Source organism: Lactuca serriola, chromosome 7 (genome assembly GCF_051521515.1).
Source record: "Lactuca serriola cultivar US96UC23 chromosome 7, Lser_US96UC23_V15, whole genome shotgun sequence".
Taxonomy (NCBI): Eukaryota; Viridiplantae; Streptophyta; class Magnoliopsida; order Asterales; family Asteraceae; genus Lactuca; species Lactuca serriola.
The window spans coordinates 22456824-22474487 of NC_136414.1; the positions used below are offsets into that span (position 1 = coordinate 22456824).

Genomic DNA, 17664 nt, shown 5'->3' on the forward strand with positions numbered 1-17664 from the left:
AGTTGGCCGAGCTTTTCAGTACCGAGACTTTGATAACACGAAGCCTCCGGCCTTCGATGGGACTCAGGATCCGATCATAGCCATGAGGTGGCTGTCTAACATGGAGGGATGTTTCTTCACGTGCTTATTTCCTACTGACCAGAAGGTCAGATGTGCCCTGAACTTGTTGAGGTCTGGGGCAAAGGACTCGTGGAGATTGATGATTGGATCGTATATGGATGACCAGAGAGCTGTTGTTACTTGAGAGCAGTTCGGAGATATTTTTCGCTATTGTTACATCCCACGGGTCAAGCGCGAGCGGTTGTCACAGCAACCACAGCTATGTATAAAGATAGGAATCATCAATCATCAAGTGTCTCCTACAGCAATATGAATAAATGCATAGCTGTTCTTTTAAAGTAGTTACAAGGAAGATTTTAGACAACCCTTTTGCTTACCCTAGCTCTCGCTAGACACTTCCACAAAATATAGGTATTATGAATCAAATCTCTATACTTGATAATTAACTTACAAATTGAGAACAAACATGCAGGAAAACGATAAACATAGCTTGAATCCTTTAAAGATAACAGAAACAATATAGTGCTTTTTTAACCTTCCAAGACACAGCGTCTTCATAAGTATATATGACAGCTTGTTAAAGTACACAGCTCAAAAAAATAAAGTACTCACAGCAAACAGCAAACATATATCGATCATAATGTTTTTCAAAATACAAGCCAAAGATTATGTAGGAAACTCAAATACTATGATGTGTTTGATCCCTCCAATCTAAACAGATCTATATCAACTATCGACTTGCATCTCATTGGGATTCTGCTTTCGATCCGACTCCACAGGGTCCTCATACTTTGGCAGTGGAAGTTTGGAACCAAATATGACTTCCCAACTCCTGAAGAAATTAACAGAGAAAGTAGCACATCAGGAATTGCAGTTTCCAATAATACAATTGGTCTGCTAAACAAACTTCCACATGATTATAAAGATGTCAAAAATGACCAAAGCTATCTTCTCTAGATTAAATGCGAGTTTAACAATACATACAAAGTAATCTAAGCACCTATTTAAATTGCCTAATAGAAGAAAAACATTAAAAAAGATACCCCTACTATAAAAAAGTATTACTCAAGAAAATATTGAATAAAAAGAAACTAACCTTTTGAAAGCTTGTGTGATTCCACTAATGGAACTCGAGCAGTATATACGAGTGGCATTTTTGGGCAATGAATCTTGCAGGTGAGAGAGTTGATTCAACCACCACTCAGCTTGAATGCATGCATTGTTAACCTGCCAGAAAACATGACAATTACTTCATACCAAGGAACCGATAAGATTGTACTATGTTTGGCATGCATTGACTGATGTGAAAATATTTTTTTTGTAATATTTAGTCACACCAAAAAGAATGGGCCAGAGACACGCTCTCAATCTCTCATAAGTAGTAGAGTATGATCAAAAGAGCTAAGATAATACCTCCTCTTTCTGACTAGGAGGCAGTTGGTCTGCAGCCAAACGATTTTTTTTAATACAAGTTTGCAGAGCTCTTGTTGCTTCTTGTCTAACCTTCTCATCGGTATATCTATTTTCAATTGGATCTAAATACTAAACAAGCATAAAAATTTAGATGTAATTAGCAGGCTGTTTCAAAAGAAAAATAGTAGTTCTAAATTTTCATATGCTTTAAACACCTTTTCAAGATGCTCAAGTTTTCTGATATAGACTTGTTCAGATTCATCATCACCCTCTTCATATAGCCACTCTAAGGTTTTTTGCAGCCTTTTAGAAATGATCTCCACCTCTGAATCTGTTGCCAAGCTCCGGAAGGAACTAAAAAGCTAAAGTACAAATATTCAATCAAATTTGAAGCAATACATAGAACCAAAAGTTAAACTACACATTTTGCTTTGATGACTACCAAAACAAATGAAAACATTTACCTTGCTACGAGTGTCATAGATAAAAGACTTGAGGGTATTTCTTTTTTCTTTCGTTTTCTCCACTTTTATGTCTTGATCTGCAAGCATTTCTGCTCTCTTTTGAGTTTTGTGTATCTCATCTATCGTTGTCATGACATGATAATTCTCAGAAACTGAAAGCTTCTGCTCCCTAGCCCTGCTCCTTGGTTCCACAGCCTGGGTGGTGAAACAATGTTTTTCTATGGTTATACATAAAGTTTCACCAAAAAATAAAAGATTTATTCAGAAATTTAGATTACAGAATGTGCATTCTGCAATGTAGAACCAGTGGTGTTATAACCAGCAGCACCATTCTTCATAAGATTGTTGGCATACATCATCATCAGCGAGTACAGTTTAGAGTAATCAAATAAAGGGTGTATGACTTCTAAAAACTGAAGCAACAAACACAAAACAGAATGATATCATGATACATTCAATATTTGAGCAAATTAGGCAACAAATAATACTTACTGATACGGATTTTATTTCAAAAATTCCGTGGGCATTAAGCTGCACATTAACCGTGGCCTTCACACTTTTTTCACCGGATGTTAGATGTGGACTGATCTGAAAGAACATTTAACAGTTAACTCAACATATGAATGTGCAATAGCAAAAACTTTGTGTATGTGGGAATGCATGACAAAGATGCAATATTGGAACTTGAATGATCACACATAAAAAACTTTTACCATGAAACGACCAACTAAAGGTGATATTCCAGAAGGGAAATCCATCTTGTTGGTGTAGAAAACTTCACAGCAAAATGTAATATTTCCATGGTATGGAACTGTTTTATTGATTGGAAATGGGCTGCCTTTTGGAAAAGGTTTAAGTTCTGGGTGTCTTTTGTTTTCACCATCATCAAACCTGAGTCCTACTGAGTAAGGAAAAATATCTTTAACCTGCAAACCATAAGAAAACACAACAAAAACCCTTGAAATCATAATAGGGATAAATTATGTGACAAAGTCACTTTAGAACTTCCAAAAGGCTATTGACACATATTTTGTCCAAAAATAGAAAAAGCAAGGCAAAGCAAATCCACATTCATAGCCTTTTCATTCTAGCTGGAGTATATTAAAGGCCTAGGGGAAAAAGTTCAAAACACAGTTCAACTGATTAATGTCCTGCTAATTCGCTTGATGCTCAGCTTTAGATGATAAATCAATCTATGTTCATCAAAAACACAAGAACAGACATGCACCAAGAATTTGAATATATATATATATATATATATATATATATATATATATATATATATATATATATATATATATATAAGAGTATAAGAAAAAACCTTATAATCTTTGACTCGGCAAGTGGGGCTAAGCATCGCACATGAAAGAGCACATCCTCTAGCAACACATTCACTTCCATTTAGTGTTCTCATTGGTTCTTTATCAAAAACTGAAGTTAACTTTCTCATAATAGCAGGTATGCGGGATCCAGAACCAACAACCTCAATACTATGTATCTTATCTGCACTTAGACCAGAGTCCTTTATGGCCTTTTGACAAACATCAGAAACCCTTTGTAGCAATTTCGCTGACAATTTCTCAAACTCCTCTCTCGTGATGAATCCAACCAAATCTTTATCAACAACCAAACACTCGATACTAAGTGGAGCTTCTGCATTGGCACTCAAAACTTTCTTTAACTTCTCACATGCTGCCCTAAGCCTTATAGAAGCACGAACATTGGTGTAAACATTGGTGTAAACATCAATACCGTATTGCTGTTTGAATTGTGTTGCAAAATGTGAAAACAAGACTTCATCAAAATCTCTACCTCCCAAGTTGGGATCAAATGAATGAGCCAATATTTCCATTTTCCCTTTTTCGAAAGCAGCAACCGTGACTTGAGTCACTACTAGAAAACTAGTGTAATAGCTACGGCACAATCCGTAGCTATTCGGTAGGTATAAGGCGATACCTACGGATTTGCTACGGAAAATGTCCTGTAGCATAAATGCCCGTGGGAAATTTTTACCTACGGAATTGCTACGGACTAGCTACTGAATACCTACGGATATTTCCGTAGGTATAATACCTACAGAATAGCTACGGCCGGTAATTGCTACAGAATACCTACGGATTGCCAACGGGTGTATGTTCCTACGGAATAGTTACGGAATAGCATGGCTACGGATTTCCTACGGATTACCTACGCAAGTGTTTTCCTACAGAATAGCTACGGAACTGTTTAGCTACGGATTTCCTACGGATTAACGACAGAACTCAAGTTTGACTAAAATTGACTTTCTTCCTACGGAATACCTACGGACCTATTTAGCGACGGATTTCCGTAGCTAGTCCGTAGCTAATTTCATTTTATCAAAAAAAAAATTAATTTTCCATTTTTTGTAAAATACCATATCGAATCAATTTGTCCAAAATACACCAAAAAATGTCCCTAATACCAACTTTGACACATTCAATTCCATTGTCTTAAATACCATACAAATGTCTCAAATACCATACAAATTAAGTATAACAAAACAAGCAAACAATACAAGTGTTTACCTTAAACATAAGAAAGGATGCGAATACATTTTCCATGATACCAAACAACTCTTTAACAAACATCAACAAATTTTCCCAGCACCATGTCCAAAGATTAGAAATTAAATTCACATATGCAAATATTCCAACCAATTAGTTATTCAAAAAATTATAATAACCCACAGAGCATCTAAAATTTTTATTCATGGATATTTTTGCGTACCAAAAGTTTAAAGTATATATCTAGTTTGCCTTATTTTGACTACTATTTCACTGTGACCACTTTCTATCAGATGCTCCATAGAAAATTGATGTCATACTCTTTCCAGCACCACTTTCCTCACTACATCAAACAAAAATTACAACTTGCAAAAAACTTATTAAGGTCAAAAAAACATATAAATGATTTAATACAAACCTGATAATGATATAGATTGACTATTTACACCATCTGCAAAATAGAGTAAACTTACTTAGATATCATTATTTTACTTTATTTGTAACTCTTACACCATCCGGGAATTCGTTTTATTTATAGGCAAAATGCTGAAAAAAAAATGAACAAAAACATTGAAAATAAATCAAGAAATAGTGAGATGATATAGTTTGAGTTTACTTCACATGCAGATTTAATAATCGTATCCTCGTCAAAATCCGGGAATTCGTGTTTAGAAGCACCTTGAAGAATGGAAATCAGCACATCTGTAAAGCCTTGGTTGCTCTCATGTTGTTGGGTGAAGTTCTTTACTGTTTTATGTTCTTTTAACCATCCCCCAAAGACGTTGTCCAAATCTATCGTGGTTTTCTTCATTTCTTTAATGTATCCACCCACATCCAAACACTTGAGATGATGGATAAAATCTGAGACCACAAATGCTCCCATTAACTCAATGACAGAAAGAAAAGTTGGTTGCTACAATAACAGAAAAGCTGGTTGCTACAATGGTTGAAAACGAGAGATGGAATTCCATATTGTTGATTCACTACAATAATCGACTCATTCGACATCTTGTCATCACAAGAAGTTGGCTACCAATACAATCATCCATCATCCATAATAAAGATAGAAATAAAAGCTAATGTACACATGCACCAAGATTTAATCACATAAAAACCACTCACCACTACAATATGTCATTCATGGCTACCAAAATCTTTAAAAGATGTTGCATCCGGTTCCTAAAAATAACATAACTATGTCAATTATTTATTAAAAGTTAAATACAAGGTATAGATAGTTTCATTCAAACAAACTTCACCTTAACTTCAAGAGCTTATGGATCTGCCACATATGTAGAGGTTGTAGAAATTGTTCTCTCAGAATTTGATTCTAGCATTCCACCTTATAATCCTTTTTTGGTGTTTTGGCTTTTTCCTTGTCAACCTGTAAGAGTTTCAATTTTAAACAACTTTAGCTCCCAACATTATCATTTAAATTTCAAGTTTGCATAATTTCAAGAAATGTATAAATGCCTTCTTGCTGGTAGATTTAGTTGGACAAAATTAGCCATTTTATTATGGAACTAAAAGAAAAAGGCCCTGTTTTGCTATTCATAAGAGACAACCTGCATAATAGTCGAATAGAGCATTAATACCAAGAAATTTCCAACTCACTACCATCCACTTCAAAAAACACTGATTCTTGTGAAGTATGTGTAGGAAATCAACACTAACGTAGCAGCTGATAACAATCGCATATGCATATCTGAGAATAAATTTTGAAGTACTTTACCTTCCTGCATCAAGGCTAAGTATGGTGGCTGAAAGAGGCAGTAGTTTAGGAATTATAGCTGACAGTTGGAGATCGGAGACGAGCCGGGACGACGATGGTGGCTGACCGTGCAATCCACAAGGCTAAGGACGATTGTGAGGGTTTCCGATGAGCTTCGTCTTCCTCTATCGTTGGCGGCGGTGATAGACCAACCATTGATTGTGAGGGCGATGCCGATACAGTGGCAAGTTCGACGTCGGTTGATTGGTGGAGACGGCGACAAGGTGAACCAACCAGGGTTTTCGACCGGTGGTGGATGCTAAACCGGTGATGGTGATGGCGATGACAGACGAGATTGAAGGCGAGAGTGGGAGGTTCGAGATTGGAGGCGGGACACGGAATTCGTATGATGATGATGGTGGTCGTGGTGGTGATGATGGTGATGATGAAGATGATGATGGTGATGATGGAGGCGGAGGGAGGAAGACAGAAGAGAGGAGTGTAATAGTCAATCGCTAAGATGATGGTGGTGTGATGGTGATGGTGATGATGATGGTGATGGTGATGATGATGATGATGGTGGTGATGATGGTGGTGGTGATGGTGGTGGTGGTGGTAGTGGTGATGGTGATGGTGATGGTGGTGGTGGTGGTGGTGGTGGTGATGGTGATGGCTTAGATGGTGATGGTGATGGTGGTGGTGGTGGTGGTGGTGGTGATGGTGGTGGTGGTGGTGGTGGAGATGGTGACGGTGACGGTGACGGTGACGGTGGTGGTGGTGGTGATGGTGATGGTGATGGTGACGGTGATGGTGACGGTGGTGACGATGGCTTAGATGGTGATGGTGGTGGTGGTGGTGACGGTGACGGTGGCGGTGGCGGTGGCGGTGGCGGTGGTGGTGGTGGTGGTGATGGTGGTGGTAGTGGTGGTGGTGGTGGTGATGGTGATGGTGGTGGTGGTGGTGGTGGTGTTGATGGTGATGGTGATGGTGATAGTGATAATGATAGTGATGGTGATGGTGTGATGATGATGATGGTGGTGGTGATGGTGGTGGTGGTGGTGGTGATGGTGATGGTGTGATGATGATGATGATGGTGGTAGTGATGGTGGTGGTGGTTGTGGTGATGATGATGATCATGATGGTGGTGGTAATGGTGACGATGATGATGATGATGATGGTGGTGGTGATGATGGTGAGGTTGATGATGGTGATGATGATGATGATGTTGATGATGATGATGATGTATATGAGTTTGTGAGATGTATGTGAACGTATTCATAAGCATTATAGTGTTAAACCACTAAACGAACAATGGATCTCGTATATATACACAGCTTTATAAATGATATTAATAGCTATAAATTGGTGAAAATATAGATAATCATGTATAATAGAGGTGTGAAAAAAACGGAGCGAAAAAAACGACGTCTGGTGCTCGAAAAATCAAAAATAAGAAAAATCCGTAGCAAATCCGTAGCTAATTAGCTACGGAATTCTAACGGAAAGCATATTCCGTAGCTAATCCGTAGGTAATTACCTACGGATTAGCTACGGAATATGCTTTCCGTTAGAATTCCGTAGCTATTCCGTAGCTAATTAGCTACGGATTTGCTACGGATTTTTCTTATTTTTGATTTTTCGAGCACCAGACGTCGTTTTTTTTGCTCCGTTTTTTTCACACCTCTATTAAACATGAGTATCTATATTTTCACCAATTTATAGCTATTAATATCATTTATAAAGTCGTGTGCACATACGAGATCCATTGCTCGTTTAGTGGTTTAACACTATAATGTTTATGAATACGTTCACTTACATCTAACAAACACGTATACATACACATATACACATACACATATACCACAACTCATTAATGTATATAAATATACATATACAAACATAATCCATCAGAAGTTGGTAAAAACGATAAACATTACAATGTTAAACTGTGAAACGAGTATTTGATCCCGAACGGGCACACGACTTTATGAACGATATTAATAGCTATAGGTTGGTGAAAATATAGATAATCATGTATAGTAGATGTGTGAAAAAATGAAGGGGAAAAAACGACGTTTGGTGCCCGAAAAATCAAAAATAAGAAAAATCCGTAGCTAATCTGTAGCTACTTAGCTACGGATTAGCTACGGAATTCTAACGGAAAGCATACTCCGTAGCTAATACGTAGGTAAATAGTATCTGTAGGTATTTCGTAGCCATTCCGTAGCTAATTAGCTACGGAATAGCTACGGATTAGCATCTGTAGCTATTCGGTAGCTATTCCGTAGCATCTGTACCTACAGATTAGCTACGGAATATGTTTTCCGTTAGAATTCTGTAGCTATTCCGTAGCTAATTAGCTACGGATTTGCTACGGATTTTTCTTATTTTTTATTTTTCGAGCACCAGACGTCGTTTTTTTCGCTCCGTTTTTTTCACACCTCTATTAAACATGAGTATCTATATTTTCACCAATTTATAGCTATTAATATCATTTATAAAGTCGTGTGCACATACGGGATCCATTGCTCGTTTAGTGGTTTAACACTATAATGTTTATGAATACGTTCACATACATCTAACAAACACGTATACATACACATATACACATACACATATACCACAACTCATTAATGTATATAAATATACATATACAAACATAATCCATCAGAAGTTGGTAAAAACGATAAACATTACAATGTTAAACTGTGAAACGAGTATTTGATCCCGAACGGGCACACGACTTTATGAACGATATTAATAGCTATAGGTTGGTGAAAATATAGATAATCGCGTATAGTAGATGTGTGAAAAAAATGAAGGGGAAAAAACGACGTTTGGTGCCCGAAAAATCAAAAATAAGAAAAATCCGTAGCTAATCTGTAGCTACTTAGCTACGGATTAGCTACGGAATTCTAACGGAAAGCATACTCCGTAGCTAATACGTAGGTAAATAGTATCTGTAGGTATTTCGTAGCCATTCCGTAGCTAATTAGCTACGGAATAGCTACAGATTAGCATCGGTAGCTATTCCGTAGCATCTGTAGCTACGGATTAGCTACGGACTGACGTTCGTAGCTATTCCGTAGTTATTCCGTAGCTATTCCGTTACTAAATTAGGGCATCCCATTCCGTAGCTATTCCGTAGCAATTCCGTAGCTAATTAGCTACAGAAATTTTCCGTAGCTATTTTCCGTAGGAAAACCCCATGTTTTCTAGTAGTGAGTGTCACATTGGCCAATATCCAAAAATAGAACAATAGTTGGTCATTTCTTAAGGAAATCAGTCTTGAACATACCATAACCCAATGCAACAGCAGTACAATCATGGACCAACTGCAAAGGTCTTAAACCAGCAATAGAAGCAGCATGAAGATACTCACGCCTTTGCAAGTCTGTGAAATATGATGGAATCCCAATCACACAGTCTATAACAGGAGACTCAAGATTCTTCTCTGTCATTTGCTTCAAATGTGCAAACAACATCCCCAAAATATCCACTGGCGTAAAAGTCCATGTCTTATCCAAGTATTGTAAATGGATCAAAACACCACCATGTGGGCCCTCAGTGGTCTCGAAAGGTAGCAACTTTAGCTCTTCTTGCATGCTTGGTTCCTTATATTTTCTTCCGATCAATCTCTTAATCTGAGAAATGGTTGACTTTGGATACTTAGTAGCAAACGCAGCCCCTGAAGAACCCAAAAACCGTTGCTTCTCACCAAATGAGACCACAGCAGGCGTCTCACGTTTCGATTCATCATTCAACAGCATATCAATCCCACTACGCTTTGCAACTGCTATAGCACAGTTCTCATTCCCAATATCAAACCCAACCACACTCATTCTAACTTCTAACTAAGACACAAGTAAGTAGACTCTTCAGAATGCAACACGGGGTGTAGGAATTTAGGATCCTTACAAACACCTAATTCATTCAAACAAACAATCAGTCCATAAATAATCTGATATAAAACTAAACTAAAATATCAAAAGTAGTATAATAGTGTATCACAACATGCCCAAAATTCCATAAATTATGAATTTGACTACTAAAAAACTATTTCGGTAATAAAAATTCTTAAGCTAGCTAGAGCCCCACTATCACATGCAAACGCGATTTAAATTCGTCGGCTAGCATATAACTCGCAAAATCAAATCAAATGTACGATTAAGATGAAGGAGGTGTACCTGGTTGAATCAACTGTGAGTTTTTGACTTTTTGTCAAAAGAACTGTGTGCAAAAGCTTAAGTATCCGAAAATGGAAGTTGAGTAGTCGTCGGAAGTTAATCGTCGTTGGATTTGAATTGGAATCGACATATTGATTAATGTTTAAGTTTGAGCAAATTTGGCGCATTAATCAAAGAAGCCAGCTTAGCTTAAAACTAAAATTGCACATTTATAATATCACTCGGAAATCGTACATGAAATAAAGTTTGCAATGATAAACTGATCATTTACTACACATTTATAATAATAGTTACAAATACTAAAATCTAAAGTATTGAATTTAAATTTAATCAATTTAACTGACCTCAGACCGGTTGACATTTGATTTTTGGATGGGTCGGAAGGAAACACATATGTGGATCTTACAGGTATCCCCTCTCGTGGGCCTGAGGGCTGGGGGTTTCATGGCGAGACATGCTGCTTTAACAGCAGGCAAAGTCATCAAACATGAGAAATTGTGCATGGAAAATCAACACGTGTTCATACCATTTGCATTTGATACGTTTGGTTTCCTCGCACCAGATGCGGTAGAGCTTCTTAAAAGAGTACAACGAATCATGCATGATAATGTTATATCCCCTATATCTTCGGATGTAGTCTTTAAAAGAATTAGCTTACCATTCAAAAATGTTTAACAGCACAGCTTGTAGCCCGTTTGCCATCTCACTCATCGTACGATGACAATTATAATATATGATTAAAGCAACCAAAAAAAAACAAAAATGAGATTTACGTTTTGAGTAATTTACAAATATTGTCCTTATGTCTATAAAGTTTTTTTTATAGAATTAGTTCATTGACAGAAAAGTGCAAAAGATATCTTTATCGTTATGTTTTAGTATGATTTGGTTACTCCCCGAAGTGAAATGACTACTTTACTTTCCGACATGTTTTTTATATATTTTTCATATATTTTAATTTTTTATTTATTGAACAAAGGAAGAGCTCACAATATCCCAACTCCGACTCCCCCTCCCTTATTTTTCTTCTTTCTTTTTTAGGGGAAGAAATTATATGGAGTGAGAGAGGCTTAGGATGCAGCGACACCGGTGGGAACACCCTTGGATGTTAGGTATCGAATAAAAAGATTATGACGTAGGGTGGTTGTAATGGATGTTGCAACACCCTCCCCGTCCACTACAAACAAAATTACATTCATTTTTAGTGGCATATTTTTTTATACCACAATGTTATATTTTTAGTCGCACATGCTCCTTTGTGTAACTGTATGTATCTTTATTTTTAATTTTCCGACCACTAAACCAGTAAAAAGGGTTTGTTCATTTTCAACTTTTATTCCCCTCTAGTGTTCAAAACTTTTACCTAAGTTCCCCTCACCCCAAAAATCCATGCAATCTTTTCCCCCCTAAACCCCAAACATATGAATTCTAGAAGAAAGATTTGATCTTCTTCCAAATTCTAGTTTAAATTTCAATATTGATCATGGTGCGACTGCGATTGAAGAAGAGCAACTAGCCGAAGTTTTTGGAAATGGTTGTGATGATGTTATTACCTATGTTGTTCTTGAACATAAATCTGATATTGTTAGGGTTAGTGGCCATAACAGAGTTGGGATCAAAATTATAGGTGTTCTGACCTCCTTTAATTTCTTCCTCGTCTTCTTCTATTCCAAAACCCTTAATACATCATGTTGTTGGATCTAAGTGTGATATATATTGTAATAATTTTCGCCTCCATTGCCATTTAAGGTTCTTCCGCTTATGTCAATCAATAATGGATTAGGTTGTCCGAAGAAGAAGTTAACCTGGAGAGAATGTTAGAACGAGACTGGAAGAGACTTTAACACTTTCAACATCTTGTTCGTTTCTAACTTCCAATGAGGATGATTCAGGTATTATGCTCTATTCCATAACCTCTACTTCAAATTTGGTCCATATTTATTAATGATTCTTATACAAGTATTAAATTAGTGAATCTCTATAGCAGATTATGTAACTATTAATTGTTAACCTTGTATTTTTTTTAAGGTTGGATTGTTCGATATGGGTAGATTACTACAAAGGGATCTCAATCAGGTTGCTAAGGCAACTAATACATCTATGTCACACTCCCGAACCAGACGGCGGAAACGTCCGAGGGCTATTGTGACTTAATTGAATACCATCACAATGATTATACATGAATCATAACATCATTCATCACCATGCATTGAAATATTACAATTGATATTGTTTACATTCGATACATTGTTTTAAACATTACAATTCCATAACATAAACTGTTCGATATTAAATCTAAGCAAAACACCATGACATCACTTGGTACTTATTCTTCGGTTTACCTGTTACCTGAGAATACAAGTTATTTTGAAAACGGTCAACATAAAAATGGGATTTTTATGACCTATTGGGGTTAAATTAGGTTAATTATGGCCCAATATGGTTCATTTAATTAATTTATTTCATTATAGGCCCAATATGGCCCAAAATATTGAAATAAATGGAAGTGGGTCCATTTAGAGCCCATTTAAGAGTTCTAAGCCCAAGATGGTCAAATTGGAAGCTTATTGGTCCATTGGGCCCAATAAGGAAGTCCTAGTCCAAAATGGACTTAAACAAGAACTTCTAGGGTTTCCAATTGCTTATTGACTACTTGAAATACTTGTATGAGGTGTTTGATTGAAATTCTGTTGTTATAGAGTATGCATCATACATGCTCTCATGTCTTTGATTCATAATTTGGTTTAAGTTTTGTAGTTACAAGGCACAAAAATTTCTAGTTGTGACAATCTATTACTAAGGGCTTGAGATATGTATTACAAGGCAATGGATGATGTTTAGACTTTAGATGAAATATACATTTTTGATATATGAACCATTTCAAATATCAATCATTATCTATTATCTAATCAGGCAAAAATAGGTATTTATTTTGAGTCTTTACTAGTCATGATCTTGTGATTGATGTTTAAACTAGTTTCGTTTTGGGTGCAGAGGCAACACTAACTCTACTTCGGTATATTGATTGTTGAATCTCTGGTAATTCTTATGTATACATTACACTATCTCATTTGTATCGGTTTGAGTTCCTGAGTAAGTGTTTTTTCTTTTTTATTCTTTGTTTCTTTATTAGTAATGGACTAATGGTGTTTGCATTTAAACCCTATTCCACTTAGAGAGGAGTACACATAGTAATTAGTAACTAGACTTGGTAAAGGAAAGAAATGTCTTAATAGCTTAAGTTTAGTGTTCCCTAGTTTTATTTTTCTTGTATATCTCTTTTCTTTAAGTTATCAGTCTTTAATGTTACTCTTCGTAGGTCAAAGGTCATTTTGCTTTCTTTGACATGGTCTATCAAGGGTTTGCAAGTGGTGATCTAGAAAGGGGTGTGAAATTCATTAGGATTTTCCTTGAAGATGATCATTCGATTGAATGCTCTCAATCATATGCTAAAAATATGGGTCTATATGGCCACAGAGTTGTGCGCCTAAGGTGATTCTCTATTACTTATCCAAATACATTTTAAGGGGGTTGGACGATCTTTTATTTTAATCCTTCTTTTTTATGCAAATTTTTGTTTCATTTTGGTATGTGAAGATGAAAAGCAAGCTATGGATCACAACTTGCAACAACTTTTCATCCCATGTTGTAAATTTGTGAAAATTTAATTGCAAAACGTTCATGGTGCTCTTATGGTTTCAATTCTTCTTGGTGGTCCATATTTAAAGCAACTGTGGCTCAAGGAAGTCAAGGTAATCATAATATTTTTAATTTTTTTAATTGTAAATTAAGACCCTCATAATGTGAAAATTACTTATTGGAGTGTTAGAAGGGCAAAATGATCCTTTACAGTCACTAGTCTAAGATGTGATCATATCTTGTATTGAAGAGACTAAATTATGGCTGCAAAAGCAAAAGACAACTGTTAATATAAAAACAGAAGATTAAAGTAATTAATTTGTGCTTAATGAGTCATTAGTGATTAAGAAGCAAATAAAACTTTTATTTCGCTAGACAAAAAAATTTCTTATTTTTTAGTTTGCTTAAAAACAAAAGAAATAAACGTTATTATAAAATATAAACTATTAAAAGTATAAAACACAAAATAAAGAAATTTATCATTAGATAATATGATTCAAAATTTTAAATTTTAAATCTATCTATTCGTCGTTAATATATTATTTTATTTTGTCATCTTAACTTGCATTTTTGTCAAAATGTATTTGTTAGTTATAATTTTATTTTGTTATATGCTAATTGTTGGTTAATATTGTTGTGTATAGAACATTAAAATGAAACCATCTACTTTGATGTGCTATGTAATAGTATATTGTATTATTTTCTTATTTAACTTTATATATGTTATAACTGAAAGTTAAAGTTGTTAAAGTTATAGTTTGTTTGCAGGAAGAAGTTTCTAACCTTCAACAACAATTAGATGATAAGATCATAAAAGAAAGTTAATTGAGCAAGTTATTTGAAGAAAGATGGCTATGAATAATATGAGGGTTTTTGTAGAAAGTACAAACATATAATGCGTTATAAAAAAGGAAACATTTTTACTCCGATTCTTTAACAAAAAATTTATCAATATTGTAATTATTTAACATATGATTGTTTGTCAATTAACTTTTATTTCAAATAATGATATTGGTATGTCCATTTATAATCTTAGTTGTACTTTTATAATTTCAATGGCATTAAAAAAGCAATTGAACCTGGTTTCTGATTTTTTTTTTATTTATTTATTTTTTTTTTTGCTAAAAGTATATTCCCCCAAAAGTAGGAAAATGACTTTTATTTTAACACATGTATTAAAGACATAAAAAAGTGGCACTAAAACTAAAAATATTATAGTGGCATAACCAAAAGTGTCACTAAAACCCGCAAGGAAATGAGACGACTCTTTCTTGAACTATATTATAAACATACCTTCCCCTCCACATCAATCACGAGTTTTTCTCCATTCCTCTCATATATCGTCGTAACGCCCTTAATGCTAGGTTTTGAAAAAGACTTTTCATGTCATTCCCATTTATGTCCGACTCGGATCCCTCTGTTGTTTCCTTTTTCTTCCGCACCTTTTCCTCAAAATGAGAAAGAAGATGGTACACTTGAATTGAGACTAGCTTGTTCATGAGGCTAGTTCAGGAATTAAGGTTTTCTAGTTTCAATCTATAAATACCGTTTAGCCCTCACTCGTCGGTGGGCTCACAACACTTGCTTTGTTGATTGAATCGATCGGGATGCCCTCGGGGGCATCCCTCCCTGAACTGCCAAAAATAGTGTATGAACAACGGATTCAAATTCCAAACAATAAATTTATCAACGTTGAACTTCAGGACAACGAAATGGCTTCTCTAATAAATCGACTTCCTAAGGTAGAACTTCAAGATGTAATTAAGGCAGATTCCATTCTAAAGCCACTAAAGGAGTTCAATGCAGAGCAACAAGCCCAATTAAGGGATATAGCGATTAGGCCCTTCTTAAAGGGATGGCTCACTCTCCTTTAAAGGTGTCCCTGCTGCACTCTAAGGATGGCATATGATTAACTAGCGCAGGAGAGAGAGTGAGCCTTGGCTTTGGCACTTCCTCGCTCCATCTCATATCAGTCAGTCGTCGTATGCAGGACTCAAAAATGGCAAGGGAAGGTAGGGAAGCCGAATCCATACAACAGAGAGAGAGAGGATTCATATCTAGGTTGAAAAATCAGGCGACCAACGAAATAACCTAAACAAGCAAGGCATGAAGCGATTCTCTTGAGCTCTAACCAGCTAAACCCGCTTTGGTGGCCCGCCCCAAGTCTTGCCCATAGCTGACTTCTTTGCTAGATGATATCAAATAGTACGACTAGAGTTCAATCCCTCATAAATTCATAGTACGACTACATGGAAAGAGATCTGAAAGTAGCCTTTTACCCTGTTATTTGATGGTGAATGCAGCCTAGCTCTCCCCATTCAATAGGAACTTAGCCGATGGACGAGTGGACCAGTGTGAAGCTTTAGTTTCGTTGTCGGCCAGAGCTCTTAGCCGACCCGATGACTTAAGGCGTCTTGGCCCAGGCCTTATCCTATTTATTTGGCATTCAACTTCAAAGCTAAGTGGTAAAGGCACGAAATCCGATATTCGATAAACTATGCCACTTCTCTTACGATCACTGATGACTCAACAGCGAAGAATGAAAGAGTTGGGCACTCGACCGCGTTGTGTCTCTTTCTTGTTGCGGATGACTATACTTCCACTGCCAGACAAAATTAGTAATAAAGATATTGAATCCGCGATAAAGAAAGAGTGAATTGATCTGAGCCAAGTAGTTCGGCTAAGCCGGAAAGAAAGAGTTAGATCCTCTTTGAGCGGTCTCTCTTGGAAATAGTTTACCTTTCTAATGTTCTGCCTTGATGAGTGGGAGAGGTAGCTGAATTAGGATATCACTACTGGCACGGACTGCGCAGGAAGTTGCGATCCTAAAATGAACTAGAAAAATAAACCGCCCATTACCAAATTAGACTCCTAGTTTAATTAACGTCGGCTTATCTGTCCATATCCTCATGAGAGGAAAGGTGGATCATCACATGCCTGGGATCCAAAAGCCCCACCAACGTAGGCTGGGAAAGCCCCCAAGAGGTATTAGAGAAAAAGTAAAAAAGTCAACGTTGCATCTGCTTGTCTCATTATTGTCGAGATAATGGCCGAACCAGAACAGGCACTCGTAATCGTCCCTAACCTCTGTCTCTAACCTATTCCTTTTCCTCTGTCCTTTTACCCTTTGAACAACAAGTCGGAACTGGATTACATTTCAATAGAGAAAGCTATCAATGGTTACATTGAGACGGGAACAAATGGGAAGTTCGCCCTCCGGTTCTATTCCTTTGGATGAGACGGCGGTGAGCAATCGATAGAGAGCAAGGGATGCTAGCACTCTTCTACTCATATTCCTTGCTTCATTGGTTCAGGAAGCTTTGGCAGCACAACCAAAAAGTGTCATTAAAGACTTTTAGTAGGAGCGTTTTTAGTGACATTCTATTTTTGTGCCGCATATTACAAAGTGAATCACTAAATGTCATTTTATTTGTAGTGATCCCACCCCACCAGCAACTATATTTCAACTTTAAATAAAGTCTACTTTTTCAAACTTTTCATAATTGTTCATATTGATCTTCATATTTTATTTACCTTTGTATTATAATATTCAATATGATTTTAGAAAAACAAAAAATTAACTCACAAACAACCTTGGATGGAATCTCCTTAAACATATTGCAAACATTAATATACCCGACCTATAAACTACCAAGTGTGTTCTT

At 36.3% G+C, this 17664-nt stretch overlaps 1 long non-coding RNA gene and 1 pseudogene across 1 annotated transcript; both read right to left on the minus strand.

Moving 5' to 3' along the window:
- Positions 1–786: 786 nt before the first annotated feature.
- On the minus strand, positions 787–10015 carry LOC145063785 (heat shock 70 kDa protein 16-like; annotated as a pseudogene).
- LOC145062613 (uncharacterized) lies at positions 4564–6576 on the minus strand. The gene is made up of 5 exons (XR_013687641.1): positions 6195–6576; positions 5722–5846; positions 5585–5641; positions 4881–5323; positions 4564–4805 (listed from the first exon to the last, which is right to left on the minus strand). It is a non-coding gene; the product is annotated as an uncharacterized LOC145062613 (long non-coding RNA).
- Positions 10016–17664: the final 7649 nt, after the last annotated feature.